Below are 16,028 nucleotides of genomic sequence, written 5' to 3' on the forward strand. Positions count from 1 at the left end.
CCTCACATTGTCCCACTCCACACAGCAGATTGAACTCCTAGATCCCAACATTGGCACGAACCATCCCTGACCTCCCCACATCTCTGGGACTTAGAGCACTGGCCAACCCCAAGGCCCCTGAGAGCCCAACCTCTGTAGACAGGTCAACTTCTCCCCCCACTATCTCTGACCTGATTCTGCCATTCCCAACCCCTGCCCTCTTGTGGTCTGTCACTGAGGTTCCCACATGTTCTTGGAGAAGGTGATAATCCTATTGAGAAGACAGCACAGGTATGTAGAAACTGACAACACAAAGGAAATATGAGAACAAGTTTGGGATTCTAGAAACCAAAAGGAGCACAAAGGAGAGGGGATTAATATAAGCTTAAAGATACTTCACAAAGGAGATAGAGCCTGAAATAAAATTTGGATTTGTAGGGTTTGGTTAAACAGAGAAGTTGGTGGAGAGCATGCCAGAAAGATATAATATAAAAGGGTGTATAAAGATCAGAACATGTATGGCATCTGGAGGGAACAGTTTATCTTATAATTTACATGTCTCTGACATCAGGATCTGCTGGGTACCCAAAAATGGGCCCATGAAGAGGGGAAGTCATACAGAAATGAGTGGATACAGACCACAGAGGCAAGCCAAAAGAAACTCTCTCCTAGCAACCCCAACCCCCCTCTTCAAAGGTCCTGGCATACCATAACATTCATGAGGAAATGGTGAAGCTGGATCTTCTCTAATGTGGTCCCATTCTGCATTGTCTGATTTGAGGGGAGAGTCCATGGTAAAGACTCATAGCCAATGAGCAAGAGTCATGATTCCAGAAAACATTTTCCAGGCTGATAAAGACCCCAGCTAGTGACTAGGAATCCAAGGAGCATTCAGTCATCCAGGGGACATTTACTGAAAGTCTAACAATATCTTAGAGTACTAGTCGTACAAAGATGAATGCTTTGGCCGTTATCTTGAGGCATTTCACAGGCTAGTAGGGTGGGAATGGCATGGGACTGAAACAGAATCTTATTAGAAGTATATAGGGGCACCTGGGTGGCTCAGTCGGTTAAGCATCCAACCTCGGCTCAGGTCGATCTCACAGTTCATGAGTTTGAGGCCCACGTTGGGCTCTGTGCTGACAGCTCGGAGCCTGAAGTCTGCTTCCGATTCTGTGGTTCCTCTCTCTCTTCTTCTTGCTTACTTGCTCTCTCTTTCTCTCTCTCTCTCAAAAATAAATACACATTAAAACAATTTTTTAAAAAGAAATATATATGCAAACAGGAAATTACAGTAGAAGTGAAGGGGTAGCCGGACTGTTCTTGGATCCCTTGCTGCTTTGGATTCCTTGCCAGAATTCTTAGCAGCGGCCTAGTGGAAAAATACGATGTTGTACCCAAATAATGTATTCGGGTAACCGAAGATGAGAATGATGAGCCTGTTGAAATACCATCAGAAGATGATGAGACATTGCTGCTTTCCATGGTTACAGCCCAGTTTCCAGGGGCATGTGGACCACGCTACAGCAATCCAGCGTCTCAGTGGATGAGAGGTGTCCAGCTGGTAGAAGGAATTCTGCATGCCCCGATCCTGGCTGGGGGAATCTGGTATATGTTGTCAACTATCCCAAAGATAACAAGAGAAAAATGGATGAGACAGATGCTTTATCAGCAGGGCAAGTGAAAAGAGCTGTCCAGAAAAGGTCTAACTTAATAATGTTGGGCCTCCCATGAAAAACAACTGAACAGGATCTAAAAGAATATTTTAGTGCCTTTGGAGAAGTTCTTATGGTTCAGGTCAAGAAAGACATTAAAACTAGCCATTCGCGGCGCCTGGGTGGCGCAGTCGGTTAAGCGTCCGACTTCAGCCAGGTCACGATCTCGCGGTCCGTGAGTTCGAGCCCCGCGTCAGGCTCTGGGCTGATGGCTCAGAGCCTGGAGCCTGTTTCCCATTCTGTGTCTCCCTCTCTCTCTGCCCCTCCGCCGTTCATGCTCTGTCTCTCTCTGTCCCAAAAATAAATAAAAACGTTGAAAATATATATATATATAAAAAAAAAAAAAACTAGCCATTCAAAGGGGTTTGGCTTTGTTCATTTTCCGGAATATAAAACCTAGGTGAAAATAATGGCACAGAGACACATGATGGATGGATGAAGTTGTCACTATAAACTTCCTCATTCTAAGTAAAGCCCACGGAAGGCTTTGAGAAGCAGGAAGGTGTCTGATGGACATCGTGAGGGGACATGACTGCTGAGGAGCTGCGGCAGTTCTTCAGCCAGTACGGGGAGGTGGTCGGTGTCTTTAGTCCCAAACCGTTCAGGGCTTTTGCCTTTGCCACATTGGCAGATGATCAGGTGGCCCAGTCTCTTTGTGGAGGGGACTTGATCATTAAAGGACCCGGTGTCCACATAGCCAATGCTGAACTTAAGCACAACAGCAACAGACAGTTAAAAGTGGAAGATCTGGTGGCAATCCAGGGGGCTTTGGGAATCAGGGTGGATTTGGTAACAGGAGAGGGGGTGGAGCTGGTTTGGGAAACAATGAAGGTAGGAATATGGGTGCAAGGATGAACCCTGGCGCTTCTAGCATTAATCCAGCAGTGACGCTGCAGCCCCAGCAGCACCGTAGAGCTGCTAGGGTGTGATGGGCATGTTCGTCCCCAGTTCAGGCCCATCGGGTGAGAACCGAATCCAGGGTAACACGCAGAGGGAGCCAAGTCAGGCCTTTGGTTCTGAAAATAACTCCTCTAAGCAATTCTCATTCAGGTGCAGCAATTGGCTGGGGCTCTGCATTACATGCAAAGTCAGGCAGAGGTTTCAGTGGACGCTTTGGCTCAAGTGTGGATTCTAAATCTTCTGGCTGAGGAATGTAGACAGTGGGGTTGGTATAGGCTGGCGGGAATTCAAATGTTTCCAAACATATGTTAAGCATAATGTAAAATACAGATGTACTAAGACTTCTCAAAATTGGTTTCTTCAGTGTGGAGTATATTCTGGAGTTTTTTTGTTTTTTTGTTTTTTTTTTTTTACCTTTTTCTGTAGAAAAAGAGGAAAAGCTAAAGGACTTTTAGAAGTGTTGTTACAAAAGGTAGAAATATTGAATGTTTACAAGTGAATTGCTATTTGCCCGATTGGTAAGAACCAACACGCTGTAATTGATATCAAAAGGTTTCTCCTCTAGGGGCCCCTGGGTGGGTCAGTCAGTTAAGTGTCTGACTCTGGCTCATGATCTCCTGGTTTGTGAGTTCGAGCCCTGTGTCTGACTCTGTGCTGACAGCTCAGAGCCTGGAGCCTGCTTAGGATTCTGTGTCTCCCTCTCCTTCTGCCTGCCTCTCTCTCTCTCTCTCTCTCTCTCAAAAAAATAAAATATTAAGAAAAAACTTTTTTTAATTTGTTTTAAAAAAAAGGTTTCTCCTATAATATTTTATCCCTGCGCTTGTTAAGTGAATTCTTCGCATGTTCAAAATGGAAACCACTGATTAGAACTACATGATTTTCAAAAATAAATAAATAAATAAGAAATAAGAACTACATTATTTTCTCCTTGTTTTACTTTGAACCCCACCATATAGACTTTTTCCTTAAGAAAATCTTTTCTGGCGATCACGCTGTCACCGTGTTCAGTTCTTTTGTTTTTTTCACACTTGTCTCCCTTCATATGCAAAAGTACGATATGAAGCCTTCATTTAATCTTTGCAGTTCATCGCATTTCAAATGTTTGTGGAGGAAGCACTTCATTGCAAATAGTGCTGTAAATATTCTGCCACGGGAATATCTCTGTCTACTTGCTTTCTGAATCAAGAATCTGTCACTGCCCTGCACAGGCTGTGTCTTTGACAGCGGGCGTCCCATTTTTATCCGCTACTCTTTATTTCACGGAGTCGTATCAATGCTATGAACACAGGGCTGTGCTATGGAACCAGAAGGCTGTAGGAACTTCTGAAACTTTGTGTGGAATTGATGGCGGTGCCAAGGCTTCAAAGGCCAGTATGAGCAAGAACAGGAGAGAGCCATGCAGCCCATGCATAACGGATATTTTTCAGCTTGGTGAGATGTTATCTCTCAATCCTATGGCTTTGGTGACAGAGTGTGCAGATGGCAATGATAGCAAATAACGTACGAATGTTTTTTGCATTCAAAGGACGTCCGCATCTGTTGGAGAACTTCAGTGAGTTTTGTTCTTAGATACCCCGTGTTGGTTGAATGTCTTAAGTGAAATAATACTGGTATCTCCCCTCCCCTTTGTCAACTGCTGTGAAGGCTGAGTGGTAGGGGGTCTTTTCTGTTACTGATCTGTAAGTGTGGTCACGGAAACTGAAGCTGGCGGGCTGAGAACTTGAACTGAGCTTGTGGTGTGCTTTGCAGGAGTACTTGTTAGTAGAGTTCACCAGGGAGCTTAAGGGTGTCAGAAAGAAGGGTTGAAGTCCTAATGTCTGCTAGCGACCCATAAGAATGCTGTTGGATGCAGTTCTGTGTTCTGTGCTTGCATGCTTTTTATAAGAATTGTTAATGTTGGGGATGCCTGGGTGGCTCAATCGGTTAAGCGTCTCTCAATTTTGGCTCAGGTCACGGTCTTGTGGTTCGCGAGTTCGAGCTCCACATCAGGCTCTGCGCTGACAGTGCGGAGTCTGCTTAGGATTCTCTCTCTCTCCCTCTCTCTCTGCCCCTACCCTGCTCTTAGGCTCTCTCACTCTCTCTCTAAATTAATTAATTAATTAATTAATTAATTACAAAAGAGTTGTTAATGTTGGAAATTCTTACATAAAGCTGATTTAAATAACTAAAAAAAACAAGAAATTATCATTCAGTTTACCTTGGAAGAATAAAAGAAGAAAATGTACCTAGGCTATGGACTGAGGAAGTGATTCTAGAAGAATTGACATCCGACTTGGGTCTTCAAAGATGCGGAAGTTTGATTGACTAAGACATTGTAGGCAAAAGCGCAATATCAGCAAAGTCCTAAAGACAAGAAAAATGTATAAACAAGAAGCTGTATGTTGCTAGGATGCATTTAGAGGCAGGAAATTGAGAAAGATTATCAGGGGAAATCAGAAACAGAAGAAGAAAGAACCGAAGACCAGGGAGACGAGACTGGCTGGAAAGGGATGGGTTCTAAGTTGGCTCGAGTGCAACAGGAAAATACAGGGCAGATTCTCAAGGGGCATGAAAAGACAGATGTTTGTGAACACCTGGGCACTCAAGGGCTCACACCAGGCAGTTAATGCTTAGAGAAATGGAATAATTCCTATTCCAGAAGAACGATGTTCCATATATACATGCCAAACTTCATACTTATAGATGGAGAGCCAGAGGAGTGCAGGGATCACAGCTTTTCAATACTACCTGCCAATCTGCTGAATTGGGGCCTGCAGGACTAACAATGTATATATTTTATATATTTATTTATATAAAAATAGTCAGTACCCGAAAAATACGATTGGAGGTATAGGTGATGCCCTGATTTTGAAACATCTTGTTGGCCAGAATAAGAAGCTTTTATTTATTTTTTTTTTTCTAGAGGCAAATGCCACTGACATCTCAACAAATCCTGGACAAGGAGCCTCAGACTGAAGCTTCTACTAACAACTCTAGCCCAAGAAATGTAGTTTAGACACGTCTTATTTCCTTAGGCCAAATGCACATAAAGCTGAATTTCTAAGTAAAAATTAAATAGAGGGATAGTATGTTTTATTAGCATTTTCACTATATAATCTCTTTGCCTTGCAACCTCTATCACCACTTTCCCCTGCTTGATTTGCAAGCATCCAGCTTAGGTATCATTTTTCAGCAACAGAGCCATAGCATGAAGTGAGATACCCTGTGCTCAGGTACCTTCTCCACTTAGTAGACAAGAAAACTACCTCTTCCATCTTAAAGTTCAGAGTTATTTTAAATTAAAAGGAATAAAAATCCAGAATGCCTTGAATTCCCCAGTAGAAATATGCTACATGGGTGTGAAGTCCCTAAATTGTATGTGTCTCCTCTTCTGTAGCCTAACAGCTGGCACAGAAATGGAAAAGGATTGACTTAGATCCAAATTAGGGTTGCTATGGACGGTAGGCTGGTCATCTGAGCGGAGATTTACAAAATTCTTGTTTGAAGGGTAAGAATACAGAACTGTCACCGTTAATGCAGATATAACCATAATAATAAAAAGCAGCCACCATGCACGTTTTGTTGGACTCCTGCACGAATGCTGACTGAAAATCAGGTGATGCTACAAAGCCTCCTAAGACTTGGAACATGGGCAGGAACCGGTTAGTAGCTCACAGGATTGTTACAACACATGCAAATATAACATAAGTACTTTTATTATTTTCCTACTTACGTAAATAATTCTGTGTTTAGAAGCTTCATCTTGGCAAGATGAAGCCAGAATGCAATCTACAAGAGAGCAAGAATGCAATCTACAAGAGAGCAAGAATCAAATGCAGGATGTTCACCATAACATCCTACTTTCCGGTTTCAGTGATGTCTGGGTATCCTGTAATATCATCACATCCTCATTCAAGAATGAATAAAAAAGGGGTGTCTGGGTGGCTCAGTAGGTTAAGCGACCAACTCTCGATTTCAGCTCAGGTCGTGATCTCACGGTTGGTGGGACCGAGCCCTGCATGGTTGGTGGGAGTGAGCCCTGTGTTGGACTCTGCACAGTGTGGAGCCTGCTTAGGATTCTCTCTCTCCCTTTCTCTCTGCCCCTCCCCAACTTGAGGGTGCAGGCATGTTCCCATGCTCTCTTTCTCTCAAATTAAATGAACATTTTTTTAAAAAGAATGAATAAACAAAATCATTGATTTGAAATATATGTAATAAATCCTAATGTTAGACGCTATCCTGCCTGGGCCTTGATAATGCCTGGAACACAACAGGCACCAGAACAGCTCTCATGGTTTGTCTTAAACTCCATGAGACCAGGGATCATCGTTTGCTTGCAACACTTAGCACGGCTCCCTGAATATGATAAATACTCACTACCTCCCCTACCAACTCAGGCAAACTTAGTGGACCTCTGAAAGATTAATGCAGTGTAGTTTGATCAAAATAACAACAGAATAAGATACTGATTTAAATTTTAACCCTGGATCCATGAATCCAGGCATGCATTAAGACTTTCTAGACCTCATTTTTTCTCATCAGCTCAGGACATAACCTCTAAACTCTCCCTCTTTCCATGACCTCTTGAAATGCCCCTATTAATCAGAATTTGTTTAGATCTCTAGGCAGAGAAAGAGAGAGGCAGAAATATGATATATGCGTATATATGTATATTCCATGTACATACATGTGTGTATATATCATACTGTAGACCTTATGTTTCAGAAAAATGATTAGCATCAGTAGAAATGTATGCCCTTCAACCAAAATCAATTTTCCTCTCCTGACATCTATATACCAGTCCTGGCAAAAGATTTTCATTGGCCTTCCTTCAGTCATGACTCCACTCTTCAGAGGCATCAAGTAGCCTGGGATATAAGAGTAGGTCACATTTTCATCACTGTGGCAGGAAGGGAGCTGGGGGTGCTGGCACCTGGATGCCAAGTGAGTTGATTGAAAATATGTCCAGAACCACATGGGGAGTAGGGCAATTTCCTGAAAGAACAGATGCAGAGCAAACAAAAATAACATACGGCTCCTGCCATTGCTTTATAATCCCCTTTTTATGTTAATGAAGTTTTACTATTTAAAGTTTGTTCACATTCATGTTTTCATGATTATTTGATTCAACGTCATCTTTCAGTTGAATGGGAGCTCTGGCTAAACGCACAAGGTCTCAGGTAGCTAGAAAAGAAGCATTGCCAATCATCTCAGTTACGGGATCTGAAGCAATAGTCGTGCTCTCTAAAACAAGTGTTATAATATAAATGGTAATGTGGAACAGTGGAAAGAACATGGGCATTGAAATGAGGCTTTGCCTCTTATTAGCTGATGACCTTGAGCAACTTACTTAATGTCTCTGACCTTGTTTCCACATCTATAAATTATAGTAATACCCATTTCGTAGGATTTTCTCAGCTTGTGAAGGCATAGGATGTAAGGTACCAGAATTTTCCAAGTCTGGGCCATATTTCCATCATGGTGGCAAGAAGGGAACTGGTAATATATACATCACACATACACACACATACACACACACACACACACACACATATGAGAGAGAGAGAGAAAAAATTCGCTCACACATTTATGGAGGCTGAGAAGTCCTATGATCTGCTCTACAAGCTGAAGGTCCAGGAAAGTCAGTGATACAGTTTCAGTTCAAGTCCAAAGGCCTGAGAAGAGGAGAACCAATGATGTAAGTTCCAGTCTGAAGATAGAAAATGAATATGCATGCTCAAGCAGTCAGGCAGAGAGTAAATTCTCCCTTCCTCTATCTTTTTTTTCTATTCAGGCCTTCAGTGGCTTGGATGATGCCCACCCATGTTATGAAGACCAATCTGCTTTCTCAGTCTACAGATTCAAATGCTAATCCCAAATGAACAACACAGGAAACAACAGGTGTTGGTAAGGATGTGGAGAAAAAGGAACTCTCTTACACTGTTGGTGGAAATACAAACTGGTATAGCCATAGTAAGAAGGTTCCTCAAAAAGCTAAAAATAGAACTACCCTATGACCCAGCAATTACACTACTAGGTATTTGCACAAAAGATACAAAAATACTGATTTAAAGGGGCAGATGCACCCCAATGTTTATAGTGGCATTACAAACAATAGCCAAATTATGGAAAGAGCCCAAATGTCCATTGACTGATGAATGAATAATGAAGAACTGGTATATATATATATACACACACACACACAATGAATATTACTCAGCCCTCAAAAAGAATGAAATCTTGCCATTTGCAACAATGTGAATGGAGCTAGAGTGTACTATGCTAAGTGAAACAAGTCGGTCAGAGAAAGACAAATGATATCACTCATCTGTGTAATTTAAGAAACAAAACAGGTGAACATAGGGGAAGGAAAGAAAAAAAAGAGAAAGGGTGGCAAACCATAAGAGACTTTCTTAACTATAGTAAACAAATCAAGGGCTGCTGGAAGGGAGGTGAATGGAGGGGAAGGGCTAAATGGATGACGGGTATTAAGGAGGGCACTTGTGATGAGCACTTGGTGTTGTATGTAAGTGATGAATCACTAAATTCTACCCTTGAAACTGATGTTACACTATATGTTAACTAGAATTTAAATAAAACCTTGGAAAAGAAAACAAAAACAAACACTAATCTCATCCAGAAACACTCTCACAGACATACACAGAAAATAATGGTTACCTAAGTATCTGGGGATTCCGTGCCCAGTATTAACACATAAAATTAACCATCACATCCACCCACCAATGGCTTCTCGGTCCACGTTGAGAAGTTCAACTGGAAGGGTTTATAGGAAAAAGTGGGTAGAGCCACCCTTGGCATATGTGACCTCCCTAGCAGTTTTGAAAAGCAATCAAATGGAATTTGTGATGAGGTTAAGACAAAGCCAGGTGGCCATATATGTCTAGAAAATGTAGCCTCAAAATTGAGACATGGCTCGAGAACCAGGAGCATTTCAGAAGCTTCTGGGTAAAGGTAACAGAATAATAGAACCAATGTCATATAAAAAATGTTCATCAAATGTTGGCCTTCTCAGAACAGCTCATTTAAAACAGACCTCTTGGGGCGCCTGGGTGGCGCAGTCGGTTAAGCGTCCGACTTCAGCCGGGTCACGCTCTCGCGGTCCGGGAGTTCGAGCCCCGCGTCGGGCTCTGGGCCGACGGCTCGGAGCCTGGAGCCTGTTTCCGATTCTGCGTCTCCCTCTCTCTCTGCCCCTCCCCCGTTCATGCTCTGTCTCTCTCTGTCCCAAAAATAAATAAAAACGTTGAAAAAAAAAATTTAAAAAAAATAAAAAATAAAAATAAAAAAATAAAACAGACCTCTTAGTTTGTTTTTCACTTTTTCCCCAGGACCTGGAGCAATGTTGGGCCCGTAACGGACCCTCAGTAAATACATGTTAAAAGAAAGGAAGAAAGAAAAGCACAGAGGAAGGAGGGAGAGAGAAGGAGAGAAATGTTCATGATTCAAATCAGAAAACCAGTAGAGAAGCAAACTGAGTTATATAATGGAGAATTCAACTGAAGCATTGTTCAGCTAAAAACAAACAAACAAATCTAATATATCACTAACTCACTTTGCTGACAGTTAATTTTTAAGGCTAGGGATATGGTGAAAGGCTGGTTTTAGGTATGAAGGAAACCATTAGCAGGTATCGTTTAAAGACAAATTTATTAAAGTGAGAGTTAAATTGCATAATTGTACCTAGTGAATTCTTACTTCAAGTCCAAAAGAAAAACAAATATATGGTACCCTCAGGCTAAAGAACTGAAATCTCCCTCATCTCTTAATAGAAAATCATCCTGAAACCATTTGCTTGGTGCCTCCTGTGGGCTAGATGGTGTTTGGCTCTAATCTTGGGAAGTAATTATTACTGCCCTCACCCTATAGGAGAAATGTTAAGGTAAAATGACTTATCCAATGGCGCTGAGCTAAGGGGTAGCATGAGGTTAAAGTCCAAAGCTACCTAATTTAAGGCCTAGACATCTTCCTTTATGAAATACAGCAGATATGCTGCCTCTGTGGGATAGAAGAGTGTTCTCTCAAACCTCTAAACATTAAGAGCCTAAAAACTCTATCAGGGCCTTATACACAGTATTGTTGAAAAGTTGCTTTCAAAATAAAGTGCTTTTATTTTAATCCTATTTGCCAATAGACTTTTATTATAACACTGAGCACACATTTCCATAGAAAAGTGAGGCCTAGGGCATAATAAAAACATTCTTACTCAAACAGAACTCTTTAAAAAATCATGTTCCAGATAAAGTTAATGTATAATGATAAAATATTCATGTAAACCGAGTCACCCAACTCAAACAAAGCACAGAAATTGCATTTATGTCTGACAGTGGTTCCGTGGGCTAAAAAAGAAAACAAAGGCCAGAAGCTCGCTGCCTTCAAAGTTATTCTTCCATGAAATTCTCTTTCTGATAATGCCACATATAGCTCTCAGTGGCTGATACAGCTTTGTTTTTATTTTCAACGTTTTTTATTTATTTTTGGGACAGAGAGAGACAGAGCATGAACGGGGGAGGGGCAGAGAGAGAGGGAGACACAGAATCAGAAACAGGCTCCAGGCTCTGAGCCATCAGCCCAGAGCCTGACACGGGGCTCGAACTCACGGACCGCGATATCGTGACCTGGCTGAAATCGGACGCTTAACCGACTGCGCCACCCAGGCGCCCATGATACAGCTTTGTTTTAAAGCACCTATAGAAGCTGCTGGTTTCTAGAAATAAATGTGGGGGACTGGGCTGCAGGGGGGAATAAGCCAGAAAAAAATTCAGAGGCTAAATTTCAAAATAAGTTGAAAGAGGACTAATGAGGAAATTGATTTCTAGAAACACACAGCCAAGAGCATCTGAAATACGAGTCCTAGCAGTCCTCAGGCAGCATGCCAGGCTTGCTCTTTATTTTATAAATTCAAAGAATTGTTGCATTTTAATGCCCAGAGGCAAGTGGAATCTTCCACTCCTTATTTCTGATGCAGAATAGAGGTCTGGAAAGGCCTAGCAATTTGTGCAGTGTAACACAGCTAGCTTGGAGAGTCTTTTGAGCCATTCTATTCGGGTAAGTATCTCTTGATAAGATTTACTTTTTCAAACTAAAAACCGTATCTCAACTAGCCTTAACACAGTAGGCAACATTAACACATTAGCCTAAATTCTTGATGGTTACCTTTTTTTAAATTTTTTTAATGTTTTATTTTATTTTTGAAAGAGAGAGAGACAGAGACAGAGCACAAGTGGGGGAGGGGCAGAGAGAGAGGGAGACACAGAATCCGAAGCAGGCTCCAGGCTCCTAGCTGTCAGCACAGAGCCGGATGCAGGGCTCAAACCCACCAACTGTGAGATCACAACCTAAGCCGAAGTCGGGTGCTTAACCAACTGAGCCACTCCGATGCCCCTTAATGGTTACCTTTTTGTCAAACTGTTAAAACAAAATGTCATCTGATAAAAACAATTTTTTTTTCGAAAAAATTTGAACTCTTTGGAACAAAGATGTTTGGTAAATCTATAGATAACGTAAAGAATGTAAAGTTAGGCAGTCAAGCTTGTATCAGCAAGATTCAACAGCAGGATTTAGAGTAATCAACAGTATATCGCGATAGGATGGACGAGACAGTGTAGGAGAAGTCAGAACAGCTAGGATACTATTAGCAAAATCCTTCTTTAACAGAAGCATGCCAATTGGCCCAGGATATACAGGGACCAATGTGGAGTGGAAAACAAGAAAAGATCAAAGTGCCATGGAAAATAGGAGCGAATGAGGAGTGAGAGATGAATCCATGCAACATAACACATTTCCCTGCTTTGGCAGCTTCGCAGGACCTACAGAAGATGGTCTGTCAATGGTCATGGATGGTGAGGGTTTCAGAAATAAAACACTTAGCAGCTCGGCTACATTTTTTTTTCTTTAATTTAAAAACCACTCTGACGATCCTCTTGGGGATGTGAGTCTCCAAGAGTTAAGAGAGCACAGAGCTGAGGTTTCTGCTTCATATCTCCTTCCCTTTGCTGTGTTTCCTACACTGACCAGACACGCAGAGCCGAGAGATCATCAAGTAAACCAATATGCTCTGCACTATGTTCCTTAAATTTCGAAAGTTTTTTAGCATACCATTGGCAGCATTTTTTATTATTATTTTAATTGTTTGCAATTTCATGTTGGACTTTAACATAGGCCATTTTCCATCCGTGTTGCCAGCAACAGAACTTGGTCAGCTGCCACCATGAACTAGTTCCACACTATCTCTCCCCACTATCTGTAATGTGACCCAGTTTTGGTGAGAGAAAAGAGCTCCTGATCCTTAAGCATAGCAGCTTGAGGGAAGTTCTTTGCCAGACAAGGGAAGTGTCTGACCCTCCTGGAACCTCACGATGTGTAGGTCAAGTGCCACGTCCTTAGAGTGAGTAGTAGATTGTTGGACATAGGGAAAGGTTTCCTGGAAGGTCAAATTAAAAGATAGCACTGCGTGTGCTGATTAGTGCACCAGACTGGGATTCCACACACTGATGTGGCTTCCTGTGCCACTGGGGGGTAATTAGCGAGATGAAGGGATGTGGGACCAACACAATGGGACTGTGCTCAGGACCCGGCAACACCACGTAACTTACCTTGGGAATGTAAGGGAGTGAATCTCAATGAGCTTGTACTGTAGCATCTAAACATGGGAATGAACGTTAACCTTTTCAAGGCTGCTGTTTCGTAGGAAGGGATCGTGAAAATGTCCTTTGTAAACTATAATATGGCTTATGGAGATTAGCTATTAATGCTACCAGGCAAAATCCTTTCCTTTTGAGGATACACACACATACACGTGCACACACACACTCAAGATGCAGACAGAACAATTTCAGTTAATAATTATTTCAATATGTTTTTATATCCTTGGCTCAAAGAGCTTAAAAGTATTCTCATATGAGTGTGATATATTCTATCAGTCTGATACTGTGTGAAATGAATCTGTCTTTGACAAGGTTAATTGAAGCATCACCTCACTGGGGCTAATGGGGAAGCCCTCATGAATCTCCCACCTTATTCCGCTGACCGGAAACCGAAGGAAAGTGAAGAAGCAATTTTAAGGGTCCAAGTCATCTGCTGTATGTTGCAATATCCTTTCAAAAAGGGAAAACTTACATAAAAGAACAAACATTGCATGATTACACTTACATGAAGTATGTACGATAGGGACAGAAAGTGAAATAGTGGTGGCCAGAGGCGAGGCAGGGAAAGTAGGGAGTTATGGCTTAACTAGGTTCAGAGTTTCAGTTCAGGATGATGAAAAGTTCTCGAGATGGACGGTGGTCATGGTTGCACACAATGTGAATGTTCTAATGCCACTGAAGTGTACACTTAAAAATGGTTAAGATAGGGATGCCTGGGTGACTCAGTCGATCGCGGATCCAACTTAGTCTCAAGTCATGATCTCGCGGTTCGTGTGTTCGAGACCTGCGTGGGGCTCTGTGCTGACAGCTCAGAGCCTGAAGCCTGCTTCAGATTCTGTGTCTCCCTCTCTCTCTCTGCCCCTCCCCCACTCATGCTCGCTCTCTCTCTCTCTCTCTCTCTCTCTCTCAAAAAATGAATAAACATTTAAAAAAATTAAAAGTGGTTAAGATAGTAAAATCTATATTGCATACATTTTACCACAATAAATGAAACAGAAAAATTTATTTTAAATGTTTGGGCCACTTCATATGGAATAACTGATTTGATTGAGGTCTTTGAGGAATTGTCAAATGCACAGAACTAAAAGATATAGATCATGTTTTATCACATCTCATTAAGAAAAGAAAAACAGTTACTGGTGAAGACTTTTTTATTCCATGGTCACTTCTAGATTGGCATGAAGCCAAAGCAATGTTTAAAAAGAGAGAAAGAGATTCACGCGAATCGAATAGTCCATATTTTACTAAAACATGGCATTGCTACATCTAACTATACCCTGTTCCCTGAAAGAGAGTGGAGACAATTTTATCAGCTAGAAGTGAACTCCATAATACTGGAAAATTTACAGAAAAAAATCATGAGTAGGACTAATAAAACAATATGGTACCCAGAGCATAAAGGACACTTATGTTACACTGCTTGTAGCCAAGATAAATGTATGCACAAGAAACAGCAGGGCTGAACCCATTGTGGAAAATTTTGATATTTGCACTATGGAGGAAAGCAAGGGGAATTTTTAGATAAAAGGACAGTAAATGTAAAGCAAACTTCAAGACCATATGAAGAAAATTATTAACTTTGTATCATCATCACTAGAAATCACTAGATGATAGAGGGGTGTCTGGGTTCCTCAGTCAGTTAAGTGTTCTACTCTTAATCTCAGCTCAGGTCTTGAGCTCAGGGTCATGAGTTCAAGCCTCACACTGGACTCCACACTAGACATGAAGCCTACTTAAAAAAAAAAAAAAAAATAGATGATAGGGGCACCTGGGTGGCTCAGTCAGTTAAGCGTCCAACTTTAGCTCAGGTCATGATTTCGCGGGTCTGTGAGTTCGACCCCACATCAGGCTCTCTGCTGTCAGCTCAGAGCCCACTTCAGATCCTCTAGCTCCCTCTCTCTGACCTCTCTGCTTATGTAGGTGCACTTGCTTGTAGGTGCACACAAACACACACACACACACACACACACACACACACTTGCTTATGTAGGTGCACACACACACACACACACGTGCTCACTCTCTCTCTCAAAAATAAATAACCGTCAAAACTTTTAAAAAGTAAACGATAGAGAAAACAAGACATTCTTTCTGTTATTCAAAGAGCTGTGGCATCTGAGCTGAGTTAGTACAGTCTATTTCAAAACAGGATATTGGTGAAACCATAGGTATGATGTTCTAACTGGAAGGGGGAAAAAGGACAAAATTAATTCAGATCAAGTCAATTCCTTGAAAAGGAGTCACTCATTATGTTCATAAAAACAAGCCTATTCCCAATCTAAGAGTCATCCCAGTAGATTTTGTGCAATAGTGGAAACTCCAATGCCCTCACTAAATAAATGGAAGGGTCAGATTGTTTCCTTCCGTAAAACAGAGGCATACTTTTGATATAAGAGGTTTATTTATTTCAGTCACTGCCTTGAAGGCTTTTCTTTTTAATAAACAATACCTGCTCCAAATATCTCCATGTTTTTTATCTGCAAAAAGTTGTAAGTTGTTTTACCGGAGTGCCTAAGAACCCTTGCTAAACTCTGAATGTGGCAACAGAGAAGAAAGAAATTGTATCTTTGAGCCCTTGGGGGCCTGAAAGCGCCTCGCCTCGCCTCGGGGCACCAAGAATAACTAAGATAACACCATGCCCACAGGACGTGAGTGCTTCAGGGCCAATCTCCCGGGGAGCAGGTAGATTTCTTCCAATTCTTCACAACATATAAGTCTCTGCCATCCGAATTTTGTTTCCCTTGTTCTCTTTTTCCTTTGCTCTACAACATGGTAGTTTGGTCCCAGAGGAGCA

General features: G+C 41.7%; 1 pseudogene; it reads left to right on the forward strand.

The window, feature by feature from the left end:
• The first annotated feature begins 1,387 nt into the window (after positions 1-1,387).
• Positions 1,388-2,851, forward strand: LOC101087155 (annotated as a pseudogene).
• The last annotated feature ends 13,177 nt before the right edge of the window (positions 2,852-16,028 follow it).

This window comes from Felis catus, chromosome B1 (assembly GCF_018350175.1).
Source record: "Felis catus isolate Fca126 chromosome B1, F.catus_Fca126_mat1.0, whole genome shotgun sequence".
Taxonomy (NCBI): domain Eukaryota; kingdom Metazoa; phylum Chordata; class Mammalia; order Carnivora; family Felidae; genus Felis; species Felis catus.